The following is a 12,457-nucleotide window of genomic DNA, read 5'->3' as shown; positions in this document are numbered from 1 at the left end:
AGTCTGTTCTGCCTCTGTTCTCTTGCTGTGGGGACGTTTTTAAGGTCACTCTTCCTGCTTGTAGCTTTAATTGTTTAGAGGGTGGTGGAAAAAGAGTTAGACCAGATTTTTGGTTGATTTTGGACTTTCAGGAATCAGTGTGCTTACCAAATGTATTCAGTAGATTACATTGCAGCTTGAAGTAAAAACTAAAAATACAGTGGGATTGTAGAGGGGGTAGTTTCAGTCATCCTGGTGACAGGTGGGATTTTTAAAACATTATTTAAAGATACTGAGTTTTTTTGTTTTTAATTTTAGTTTTTAAAATTTATTTAATTTGTTTTTTGCTGTGTTGGGTCTTCGTTGCTGCGTGCAGGCTTTCTCTAGTTGCGGCTAGCGGGGGCTACTCTTTGTTGAGGTGTGAAGGCTTCTCATTGCGGTGGCTTGTCTTGTTGCGGAGCACGGGCTTCAGTAGTTGTGGCACGCGGGTTCAGTAGTTGTGGCTCGCGGGCCCTAGAGCGCAGGCTCAGTAGTTGTGGCACACGGGCTTAGTTGCTCTGCAGCATGTGGGATCTTCCTGGACCAGGGCTCGAACCCATGTCCCCTGCATTGGCAGGCGGATTCTTAACCACTGCGCCACCAGGGAAGCCCCTGAGTTTGTTTTAATTCTGTTCTTAGTTGTATAGGTGTACTCTTCATTAAGGAAATTCAATTTATGGAGGTTCAAATTTACAAAAGAGGAAGGAGTGTGTGTTTGCTCTACTGACTGATCCTCCTGTGTCATAGCATTGTTTTAGGTAGTAAATTTCCTTACTGAATTTAAACTCTTTTGATTTACACTCATCTCTCAGCAACACACAGGATGCAAAGTGGCCTCCCTGTTTTTACATTTTCCTGGAATTTTCTGACACAGTGTTACCATCAAGAAATAGTTTAAAGTCTTCGTTTGGATGACTCTAAAAACACCTAAGCAAACAGCTGTAGAAGCAGTACAAAGCATGTCTTCTGCCATATCAAAAACAGTAGTGTTAGGGAAATGATGTTTTAACATTTCAGTCAATAATCTAATTTTGAACAACTTTCTCTCATGGAAAACATACAAAAGTCGAATAGTATAGAGAACCCCCCCTGAACTGGTTACTCAGATTTGATAATTATTAACGCATAGCCAAGGTCAATCTTGTTTCATGTAGTACTCCCTCCCCCAAACTGGGTTATTTTGACATAAATCCTGAATATCATATAATTCTGCCAGGTTGCCCCAGGCTCATAATCTGTCGCAAAATTACTTTTAGTGGAATCATAGTTCTCATTTTGTTTGCTTTGTGGGGCTTCTTATCTCTGTTTATGCATGATTACAGCAGAAAAAAATATCCTCATCCCCCTCAAAGTCATATCCAGGATGCTGCCTTGCTTCTTTGTGTACAAGAGCAACAATTTTTGAGCTATTAATGACTATAATTGAGGAGCAATCAGAAATACAGATATACCTAATCCTGTTTGGTGGAGGCCTACCTATGAAACCACTTTTTTTTTTTTTTAATTTCCTGGAACTTTTTAATTTCCTATATCATGGGCAGCTTCCCATTTCAGCACAGATCTATTTCATTATTTTTGTCTCGTGTATTCTACTGCATGGAAAGCTAAGATATTTTTAAATGATGAAGTCATTGGTCTGTGGAGATGATTATTACCTAAAGTTTAATTCTAGCAAAATGTCATCAATTTTAACTTGAGAACTGAGATATTTGGCAAAGAGATTGTTCCAGTTTACCTTTACCTATAAAATGAAACCACTTTTGATGGAGAATACCTTTGTGTTAAAATACAGTTAATAGTTCATAATGAAACTTGTAAAGTTTCTTTACAGTATTTGTGTAAATATACTGCTGTCACCTTAGGTTAAGAATTAAGCAAAAGATTTTTTTTTTTTTTTTAAGCGGTACGCGGGCCTCTCACTGTTGTGGCCTCTCCTGTTGCGGAGCACAGGCTCCGGACGCGCAGGCTCAGCGGCCATGGCTCACGGGCCCAGCCGCTCCGCGGCATGTGGGATCTTCCCGGACTGGGGCACAAACCCACGCCCCCTGCATCGGCAGGCGGACTCTCAACCACTGTGCCACCAGGGAAGCCCAAGCAAAAGATATTTGATTTCAAAAGTGTTGTAGAATTATTTTCTAAAGACCGCCCCCCCCAATCTGCTGTATTTACAAACCAATTTTGTAAATATGAATGAATTCACAGCATAAATGATCATATTTTTCTTTCTCATCTAAAAAGAGATCTCTCCTAGAATGGAAGTTGACAGGAATATTATGTTTGTCATTGTTACTTTTGAAATTTCTGGTCATGAACAGTTTTCAACTCGTAGACCTGTAATGTCATTATTTCATTTGTGTAGGTTTACTTTTGAGCTTGATCAGTTACAGTTAACTTATGTTTTAGTTATTACAACTTGGGAGATGAGGAGGGATATGCATACCTCTTAACATTAGGGGGAAAAAAAAACCCCAACCAATTTGGCATCTAAGAAAGGACACAATATGTACTTTATTTTAAAAAATGCTCAGTGCTTCCCAGTAGGCTTTCAGTAAAACTTTTAAGTATTTGGAATTGTTACCGTTAATACAGTTTGTTCAGACTAAAGTGCTCTAAGATTCAGCCAGAAAGCCTATTTATATACAGATTATCTTAAGTTTAGAAATGAGCATGAGGCATGGAACTCCCCCTCGCCCCCAGTTCTTGAAGTCTAACCCATTAACGTTCTGGGTGTAATCATTAAACATGGGGCTGCACTGTGCTGCTTCATCCACAGCTTCTCCCCAATATGACAGTGACAATGTAAGGCGGCACAGAGTGGGTCTCAGCTTGTGGGACAGTTTTCTCTGATGCCTTTTTACTCATGGAGTAAGAAAGAGTGAAATTCACCAGCATAAAGATGGAACTTTCATGAAAAATGTATCTTTCTGTAGAATGTCATAAATCAAAATTCTAGGAGCCTTGTTTATGAACCTCCAAACTGGATCATACTTGATGTCATACTTAGTGACAAACATTTGCTCAATTTGGGGAAATATAAATTCTATCCCCTCAGATGAGAGCTTTTGGAGTTGCTTTATTTCTCTCAAAATAGGATTTTGTGACCTTCAAAAATGTTTAGAGAACTTTTTTTTCACTTACATATATATGTATGTATATTATATATGTGTGTGTTTGTTGGATTGTCATGTAAAATGTATTTTTTAGGTCAAAAAAGTTTGCAGGCCACTGTAGTTAAGTTATACTGGCAAATAAAAGCACAAATTAACCTCAAAAAATGTTTAGAGAATTTTATGACAGATTTTTGTTTCACACTAGACCTATAACAGATTGTTTTAAATTAACTTCTTGTGACAGAGACCTTTGTGGTTAAAATGCTTCTGGTGTAATTTTCTGCATGAGCTTTTCCGTAAATGCTTGATTTTGACCAGGTTTTATTTATGCCATTCCAAAAATATAATTTGTAGGTTAGAGGTTGAACCATGAGAAGACATGTTATTTGCTATGGTTATTTTCCCCCAACATTTTGTTATGAAAAATTTCACACACATAAGAAAGTTTAAAGAATTTCAGTGTACACTTCTATGTTTACCACCTACTTTCTGCCATTATTTTACTGTATTTACTTTATTACATGTCTGTTGCATCTGTCCATCTCTTTTAATTCATTAATCCATTCTATTTTTCGATACATTTCCAAGTACATTATAACATTAGCACACAGCATGCATATCTACCACAGTTAATTTTATTTATTTTTTGTAACTTTTTTTAACATCCTTTTTTTAAATAATTAATTAATTAATTAATTTTGGGCTGCATTGGGTCTTCGTTGCTGTGCGCGGGCTTCTCATTGCAGTGGCTTCTCTTGTCGCGGAGCACAGGCTCCAGGCACGTGTGCTTCAGTAGTTGTGGCTCACGGGCCCTAGAGCGCAGGCCCAGCAGCCATGGCGCACGGGCTTAGTTGCTCCGCGGCATGTGGGATCTTCCCGGACCAGGGCTCGAACCCGTGTCCCCTGCATTGGCAGGCGGATTCTTAACCACTGTGTCACCAGGGAAGCCTGCATCACAGGTAATTTTTTTTTTTTTTTTTTTTTTTTTTGCGGTACGCGGGCCTCTCACTGTTGTGGCCTCTCCCGTTGCGGAGCAACAGGCTCCGGACGCGCAGGCTCAGCGGCCATGGCTCACGGGCCCAGCTGCTCCGCGGCATGTGGGATCTTCCCGGACCGGGGCACGAACCCGTGTCCCTTGCATCGGCAGGCGGACTCTCAACCACTGCGCCACCAGGGAAGCCCCACAGTTAATTTTAAAAGTGAGACAGTTCTACAAGGTATTCCTAGATCTTTAAAAGCCAAGAGCTTTGTTGACTTTTGTTTCCAATTTTACTTTGATTACAGAACTCTTTGCTATTTATTTTATTTTTTAAATTTTATTTATTCGTTTATTTATGTATCTATATATTTGTTTATCTATTTATCTTTACTTATCTATTTATATATCTATTTATTCATCTATTTATCTGTTTATTTACCTATTTATTTATTTATCTATATTTATCTATTTATCCATTCATTCATTCATGCTGCATCCTGAGGCATGTGGAACTTCCCTGACTAGGGATCAAACCTGTGCCCCCTGCAGTGGAAGCACCGAGTCTTAACCACTGGACCACCAGGGAAGTCCCAGAACTCTTTGCTTTTTAAAGGAAATTGTTTAAAGAACTTTTTGCACCAAGCTGTGCTTACCTACGAATCACGTATTATGAAGTTGGAATAATGTTGATCAAATCCTTTCTTCTCACATAAGGAGATAATAAGATTATAAATATGCAGCTATGTTGATCTTAACAAATGCCACTAGATGGATGGCTTGGATATGTTTTGCTGACAGCTTAATGCTCTGAACTAAAAAACTTTACCAAAGAGAATTATTTATTTTAATAAAATGGTAAAATGAGGAAATTACTGCAAATAGCTTATTTACTTTTTAAAATATTTACATTCCTATAGTAGTGAATAAGGTTGATGTTAAGTGATTTATGTCACCAGATAAATGGAGGTAGAAACAAATTCTCTTCAGACTTAATTATATTTTCTGGAATAACACATGTTCAATTATTTGTTAAAGGAATATATTCAGGGGGTCCCTCAGAGTAATTTACTGAAAGCAAAAGTAGAAAAATCTATCCAAGAATGTGTTTGCTTTCAATTAAGAATTAGTCTTCTAAATATTAAATCTGTATCCCATCTGCTTCTGTTTAATCTGGAATCTAATTTGGAAAAATGTGATGACTTTGTGAGTTTATAACAGTAATGGAAGCAAAACAGATAATTGTATTATAATAGAGAGGTCATAATTGTCCTAGAGGCTTTTTGAAATGTCTGCTGGACTACAAAGTCTAAGAAAATCTATTTAAGTGCCCTGGGGTCTTTTCCCAAAATGAAAATGATTGCTCATCAGATTGTCTCTATATTTGAAGTAGCGTTAAAATTGGTTGCCCAGTGAGTGTGGGTTGATTTTAGCCAGCATGTCCTCTATTCCCATTTAAAATGTTTTTTTTACAAGTGGTGTGTAACTATTAAGTTTATATTTGTAGATGTTTATATGTGACTGAGGACAGGATCAGTGAATCTGCTGGATAATAATATTTGCTACTATTTATTAAGCTCTTACCATGTGCCAGGTTAGGATTACAGGGTGAGAGTTATTTGATGGAGCAAAGGAATCTGAAAGGTCAGATTGAATTTATCTAATAATATAAAAGCTGCTGTTCACCGAGCTCTTCCTTTGTGCCAGAGGTTGAAGTGGACGCTTTGTGTTGTATTTCTGTTACTCCCCAACGTCTTTGCAAAGGAAGGGTCGTAATAGCGGAGGTGCTGAGGCCCATCTGGGAGGCCAAGTAACTGGAGTGGGGTCCTGAGCTCTTTCCACTGAAGCACAACACGTCTCTAATTATTCTCAGGTGCTTTTTGTTTAGAGTAATTTATTCTGGGTGTCACCAGTGCTTTCTCCCCAGTTCTGCCACCCACCACAGTTAGGATGAATTTTGTTCACTAGGACTTCAGACCAATTTGGAAAAAAGTCTGGCTCGGTAGTACTCAGTCTTTCAAATGAATGCTGTTCATGATTTCCTTGAAATAGTTGGAAGATTTTCAGTTTCCTTTTGTTTGTTGTGACAGATTACTGTAGTCAAATTAAACTAAAACTTTTAAGCTGTTTCAAAGGTTGGGGGTGGGCCTTAGAGGTAAATGGGGATGAGGATGTTTCATTAGCCTTTGTGTTGAAGGATGCTGTCCCCTAAATTATTGCTATAATCCTTCATGAAGTTTATTGAAAATGATTTATTAACTGTAGACAAGGTTGTTGCCAAGAAAATCAGTTTTTTATTTTTAATATATAAATTTATTTATTTATTTATTTAATTTATTTGGCTGCGTTGGGTCTTTGTTGCTGTGCGCGAGCTTTCTCTAGTTGCGGTGAGCGGGGGCTACTCTTTGTTGCGGTGCGTGGGCTTATTGCGGTGGTTTCTCTTCTTGTGGAGCATGGGCTCTAGGCGTGTGGGCTCAGTAGTTGTGGCTTGCGGGCTCAGTAGTTGTGGCTCACAGGCTCTAGAGTGCAGGCTCAGTAGTTGTGGTGCACCCGCTTAGTTGCTCCGTGGCATGTGGGATCTTCCCGGACCAGAGCTCGAACCTGTGTCCCCTGCATTGGCAGGCAGATTCTTAGCCATTGCGCCACCAGGGAAGTCTGAAACTTAGTTTCTTTAGAATTATATTATTCTGCTTTACTGGAAATGAGTTAACTAAGCCTCTAATTAACTTTATAGGGTTGTTGCCCTCTTTGCTTTCCAGCCATTTTTTAAAAATTTTATTTGTTTATTTTTGGCTGCTTTGGGTCTTTGTTGCTGTGCGCCGGCTTTCTCTAGTTGTGTCAGGAGGGGGCTACTCTTCATTGCGGTGCGTGGGCGTCTCACTGTGGTGGTTCTAGGCATGCGGGCTTCAGTAGTTGCGGCACGTGGGCTCTGGGGTGCGTGGGCTTAGTTGCTCTGCGGCATGTGGGATCTTCCCCGACCAGGGATCAAACCCGTGTCCCCTGCATTGGCAGGCAGATTCTTAACCACTGCGCTACCAGGGCAACCCTTATGGCTAGTCTTAAAAGGCTAGATCACTGAAATTTAATGTGCCTTTGGATTTGGGGTTATGAGTTTGGATTTGGTATATGAGTTTCCATTCTGTGTTTAACCTCAACCAGGGCATAAGTGTGTCTCATTAATCATGAAAAGGTGTTGGAAATGTGTCTTTTCTGGGAATGAAATGAGCAGATAATGCTTCTTAAGGTGTTACTATATTAGCTCCTCTCAGGCATGAGCTTTATGATCTACCTAGATCTTGTCTGATTCTCGCACATTTTTGCTCTTTTGAAGTCCATGCTTTCTGTAGATTAAAATTAAGACATGAATTTTCTACCCTTGCAGATTCCATCCTGATACGAATAGGACCATTGTCTGCCGGTGCCATTGTGATTTGGTACAAAATGCAAGGCAGTCCTTTCCTCTGTTAGTAGATAATTTATATGTAATGATAAGTCTGATTATTCTTGGAGGCTTACGTTCTTTGTTGCGCAGTTTAACCTGCTCATTGAGGCTCCATGACCCTTTACCTAGATGACAGTCAAATGTAGTCAGGCAAATAAGTTTCCTTTTGGTTTGTAGTAGAGTGAACCTTTACAGTCTGAAACATTTAGAGGACGACTGCCAAGGAACTATTTCCCTGTTAACTCAGAATTTATTAAGCACCAAACATAAAAAAGTATAAAGTAAAAAAATTTTTTTGGAGGGGACGAGGTTCTTCTTAAGTTTGCTACATTTTTTTTTCTTTCTTAAATAGTGTGTTTTGAACATAATTTATTAATATTATTTTATAATATTGGTTACTGTGTACCCTAAGAAAGTGATGTTTATTAGCTAACTTTGTCGTAGTTTATAAGCATTTCACCTACATTACCAGTTCATCCACCCAAGAATAATATGATTATTGTTTGTTAATCATATGAAATTGGTGGTGGTAACCCTATTTGATATATTAAAAGGTTGAAGTCTACAGAGTAACTTGCTCAGGGTAGTTCAGCTGAGCACCTGAGTTGGCACCCAAACTCAAATCCCCAGTCGAGAGTTTTCTCTACGTCACCCACACAGCCATGTCATGGCTTGTTTGCCCTTATCCTAAATCAGTGTCTTGCACTTTTTTTTTATGTTCTTTTGTGTCTTCTTTAGTTATGAGGTAATGTGTTCTTTTGTGTCTTCTTTAGTTATGAGGTAATGTGTATTATAAATGATGTTACTACTAATTAAAATGCCACTGTGAATTACTTATTTAAGTTTGTGTTGGAGTCAAGGTTATTCCTATACAAATGTGAATTCCATGAGGACAGGGACTACATCTTATTTGTGTACTCCTCTCTCCCCAGTGCACAGAATAGTGCCTGCTGTTTATTAGGTGTTCAGGAATCATTTGTTGAGTGAATAAAACAATGAATTTAATTCACTCTCTTGTGTTCTAGTGTGCTTCTTGAGTGGGAAAGAAAGGGAGTTGGGCTTATCCCATAGTCTTTCTTCTCTGCTGCTGCTTGGAGTAAGTAAGTGGTATAAAGATACACTGGTAGTAATCATGATGGCTTTGGAAATGGTTGGGGATTAAAAAAAAAGTTTGCTCATGGAAGTGTGAATGTGTATATGAATCTCAGCTATCACCTGTGTTGTGTTGAGATGTTTGAAATCCATGGCGTTGTAGACTGATGTTTTTCTCCTCCCTCCCCCTTTTTTTCTTTGCTGTTAAGTTGTTAACAGTTGTTTCTCACTGTTGTCTGATTCTAGCACCTCCTTTTTAACATTTTATTTTTTTAACTTCAGGCTTGGGCTAGAAAACTAGATAACCAAACCTACCAGAAGCGTTCAGCATAGATTTAGATGAGCTTGAATTGAGGGAAGCCCGCACTGGCAAAAGGCATGGCCTCTATTAAGTGGTCTTAGACATTTGTTTGGGCTGTGCAGAGGCCTTTTCATTTTCCATTCATGCTAGTCTTTTGAATGGGTGAGATTGCGGAACAATAGGGTTCTAGATTGGAGAATTGTTAGTATAGTGTACTATTTACAGAAAGAAGTTGGGTTGTTAAAATACTGTAGAACCAATTAAAGCTCATAATTTTATTTCTGAAATTATTTGGACAGTGAACAGCTACTTTTTATTGTTTACTAAGTCACAGTGGCAGTGTGAAATTGAAATGAGCAAAATTACTTTATGTTGTAAAAACGCAAAAAGCATCTCAAGGTAAAGAATTCTATTTGTTACTGACTACTGCCAGTTTACAGAAGGGGCACCTCTAGATAAATGAGACCTGAGAGTTTGAGAGTTAAACTCTTATGTCATCTGAAATCCAGTTCTAAAGAATGATTATGATTTGGATTTGCTAGAGGTAATGTGCTTTTTCATATTTTGCAGTTTAATATAAGAATATTTATGTACAAGTTCCTTTTTGTAAATTTTCCCATGTAATTGCATTTGCATCACCAAGCATATGGTAAGGACATTTATGAATAAAATATTTAATCAGGAGTTAAAGGCTGCAAATTTAAAAATCAGGCTTGTGTGATTGGATGGTATATGATGTCCAGTTCCTTTTTTTTTTGGCCATGCTGTGCAGCTTGCAGGATCTTAGTTCCCCGACCAGGGATTCAACCCACGCCCTCAGCAGTGCAAGCATGGAGTCCTAACCATTGGAATGCCGGGAAGTTCCCTCCAGTTCCTTTCTAAAAAATTAACTCCGAGGTATTCATAGTTCTCTTAGCAGGAAGTAATTAAGATTTAAAAAGGAAATTTTTACTGTCTCATATGTTTGTGTCTCTGCAAAGCACTTTTTACCCAGTTAGTTCCCAGGCACTTGTTTCTTTTGTAGACTCTACAGTGTGCTGCTTCAAGCCATGACATCATGCTTTCAGAAACTTCCTTCCCTACTTGTAAATTTTAGGCTTCCCCAAAACTTTAGCAATATATATCTTCATTTTCAGAAAAAGATCTACTCTAGTAAACTGCTACTGTTTCTTATTTTCCAGGAGTTTCCCAACCACTTAACCTCTCTGAACCAAAACAACATTGTTGCTGGAGCGCTTGTTTTTAAGGTACGCGTAATTTGGCTCTGTAATTTCAGGCCTGTTCATAATCTGTAATGTTTTTGGATTCTTCAGTGATTTGTGTGGAAAATGACTTTTACTTCTGGCTATAGTATTAGAGAAACAAGAAATTTTATGCAGTTTGATTTCTTTTTACTCTTGAGATTTAATTAGAAAGTCAATACAGGGAAAATTGTTGGCAAGAATGTAAAACCTTCTAGCCAGCACTGCCATACACTTTAAATGTAGAGACGTGAAAATTTACCACTGAAGTGTTGTTAAACATAACTCGGTCAATAGCATCTTGGTCATAGAAACTTTTGTAGTTTGCCTTTGATTTCACAGATTGCTTATGTTAAACCTGGTTTTCAAACTTGTGGAAATAATTCCACATTGTTTTTTGTTGTGAATGAAAACAAGTTCCATTTACCACTGACTGCTTGTGATCACCTGGACCCAAAAAGTTTTACTGTAAGAGTGTTCAGGATTTTACAGTCCTTTGTCAGGACACTGCAAGCATTGACACTGCTTTGTGTTTTTTAGCACTTTCCCTCTAAGGGCTGAAAGCACATGATCATACCCTATCTCTGAGGTGGTAATTAATAGACAAGTTAACCCTTGCTTTCTTTGGGAATAAGGAAATAGATGCATAAGGAATTTAGAGAAGTTATACAAAGCTCGGGGAATGGATTTGCACTCATCACACTGAATTTGTATAATGCTTTTCTTTTCAAAGGACTGAGTAACTGTTACCAGTGCCTCAGGATTCCTTCAGTGTTTTAGCTCTCAGATTGCTACAACTGAGGCTTTGTCAAAGAGCCTATTACAGATTGCTTTGGGGAAACTGAGGCAGCAAGCAGTGGATTGGCAAGAGTTGGGCATATAATTGCTATCTGAGTTGGGAGTAGAACTGAAAGCCACAACTCAGAAGTTTGACATGATTTAACATTGTTTGTTGCTACTTAGCAGGAAGGCTGGTTTCTACGTAGATGGCACATGGCTACAGACTACAATTTTTTTTCTTTGAAAGAAAAGACAGTTAAGTGTATTGAACCAAGCCCCTTCTTATTCAAGAATTTTTTTTTTTTTTTTTTTGCGGTACGCGGGCCTCTCACTGTTGTGGCCTCTCCCGTTGCGGAGCACAGGCTCTGGACGCGCAGGCTGAGCGGCCATGGCTCACGGGCCCAGCCGCTCTGCGGCATGTGGGATCTTCCTGGACCGGGGCACGAACCCGTGTCCCCTGCATCGGCAGGCGGACTCTCAACCACTGCGCCACCAGGGAAGTCCCACAGTATTACTCTTAACAATCACCAGCAAATCACACACAGATATTCATTTTGATTGAAAAACACTTCCATTTTGGGAATTCTCTGGCGGTCCAGTGGTTAGAACTCTGCACTTTCACTACCGAGGGTCTGGGTTCAATCCCTGCTTGGGTACCTAAGATCCCGCAAGCTGCACGGCATGGCCAAAAAAAAAAACCCCAAACTTCCATATTTACAAAAATAATAAGTGTTTGTGTTGACTTACTTTTAAGAAGTTCTCCTGGGGAAGGGAGGAGGGGAACTTGATAACGTTTCAAACCTAGAAAAGAAAATAAGGTTTTCAGCTTGTTAGGCTGCACAGGTAAATTTTTTTTTTTCCCCTTTAGTGCACAGTATGGTGTGATGGTTTTTCTATGATGAACAATAGTGAATTCTCCTTTAGGAAGTATTTCTTTAAATGGACCACCTAATGGTTACATCTGTGTGTAAAGAAAATCCTCCATTGCCTGCTTGGCCCTGCAATCAGTCACTTGTATTGGATGCAAAGGTCTTGAACAGTCTGGGTTGTTTCCAGGCATTATTTTTGGCTCATTTTATTGTCTTGCGAGTGATTGTGCCTCATCATGGCTTTTTGTTCTGTGTCTTTCTCTTGAGCACCAAGTACATTGTGGTCTTTTTTTTTTTCTTTTAAGTAGTTTGGTCATATTTCTTTTCAAGAACCTTTTATTATTGTGTGATTTGATATATGGGCCTGCTGTTGGACATTATTTGCTTGACGTTGACATCGTCTTTTTGGAAATGATTATGTAGGATGATAGTGATTGCCATGTTTCTGTACTTGTGGTTGCCCTGCCTGCAGGTGTTTGGATAACATTTGGAGTCAGTGAATTGCTGTTTCCAGGGGGCAGGAGATGGTGGATGCTGGTAGGGGGAGGTGAAGGTAGGGTGGTATGGTGGTGGGGGAGTGAGTTCACTTGCAGAAAACATAACCACATTGCAGCTAGAAAGATGTATT

At 39.0% G+C, this 12,457-nt stretch overlaps 1 protein-coding gene across 24 annotated transcripts in view; it reads left to right on the top strand.

The window, feature by feature from the left end:
- Positions 1 to 12,457, top strand: part of STAU1 (staufen double-stranded RNA binding protein 1) — a 90,440-nt gene that overhangs the window by 30,267 nt on the left and 47,716 nt on the right. For 18 of the 24 annotated variants that reach the window (XM_067708400.1, XM_067708398.1, XM_067708406.1 and 15 more), the window contains exon 2: positions 10,121 to 10,186. The exons of the other annotated variants lie outside the window; for them this stretch is intronic. The gene's annotated coding sequence lies outside the window, so the exon portion shown is untranslated. The remainder of the gene's footprint in view (positions 1 to 10,120; positions 10,187 to 12,457) is intronic. 24 annotated transcript variants of the gene reach the window in all.

This window comes from Pseudorca crassidens, chromosome 15 (genome assembly GCF_039906515.1).
Source record: "Pseudorca crassidens isolate mPseCra1 chromosome 15, mPseCra1.hap1, whole genome shotgun sequence".
Taxonomy (NCBI): Eukaryota; Metazoa; Chordata; class Mammalia; order Artiodactyla; family Delphinidae; genus Pseudorca; species Pseudorca crassidens.
The sequence above is the reverse complement of the archived record's forward strand: the minus strand, read 5'-3'. Positions and strand labels throughout refer to the sequence as shown.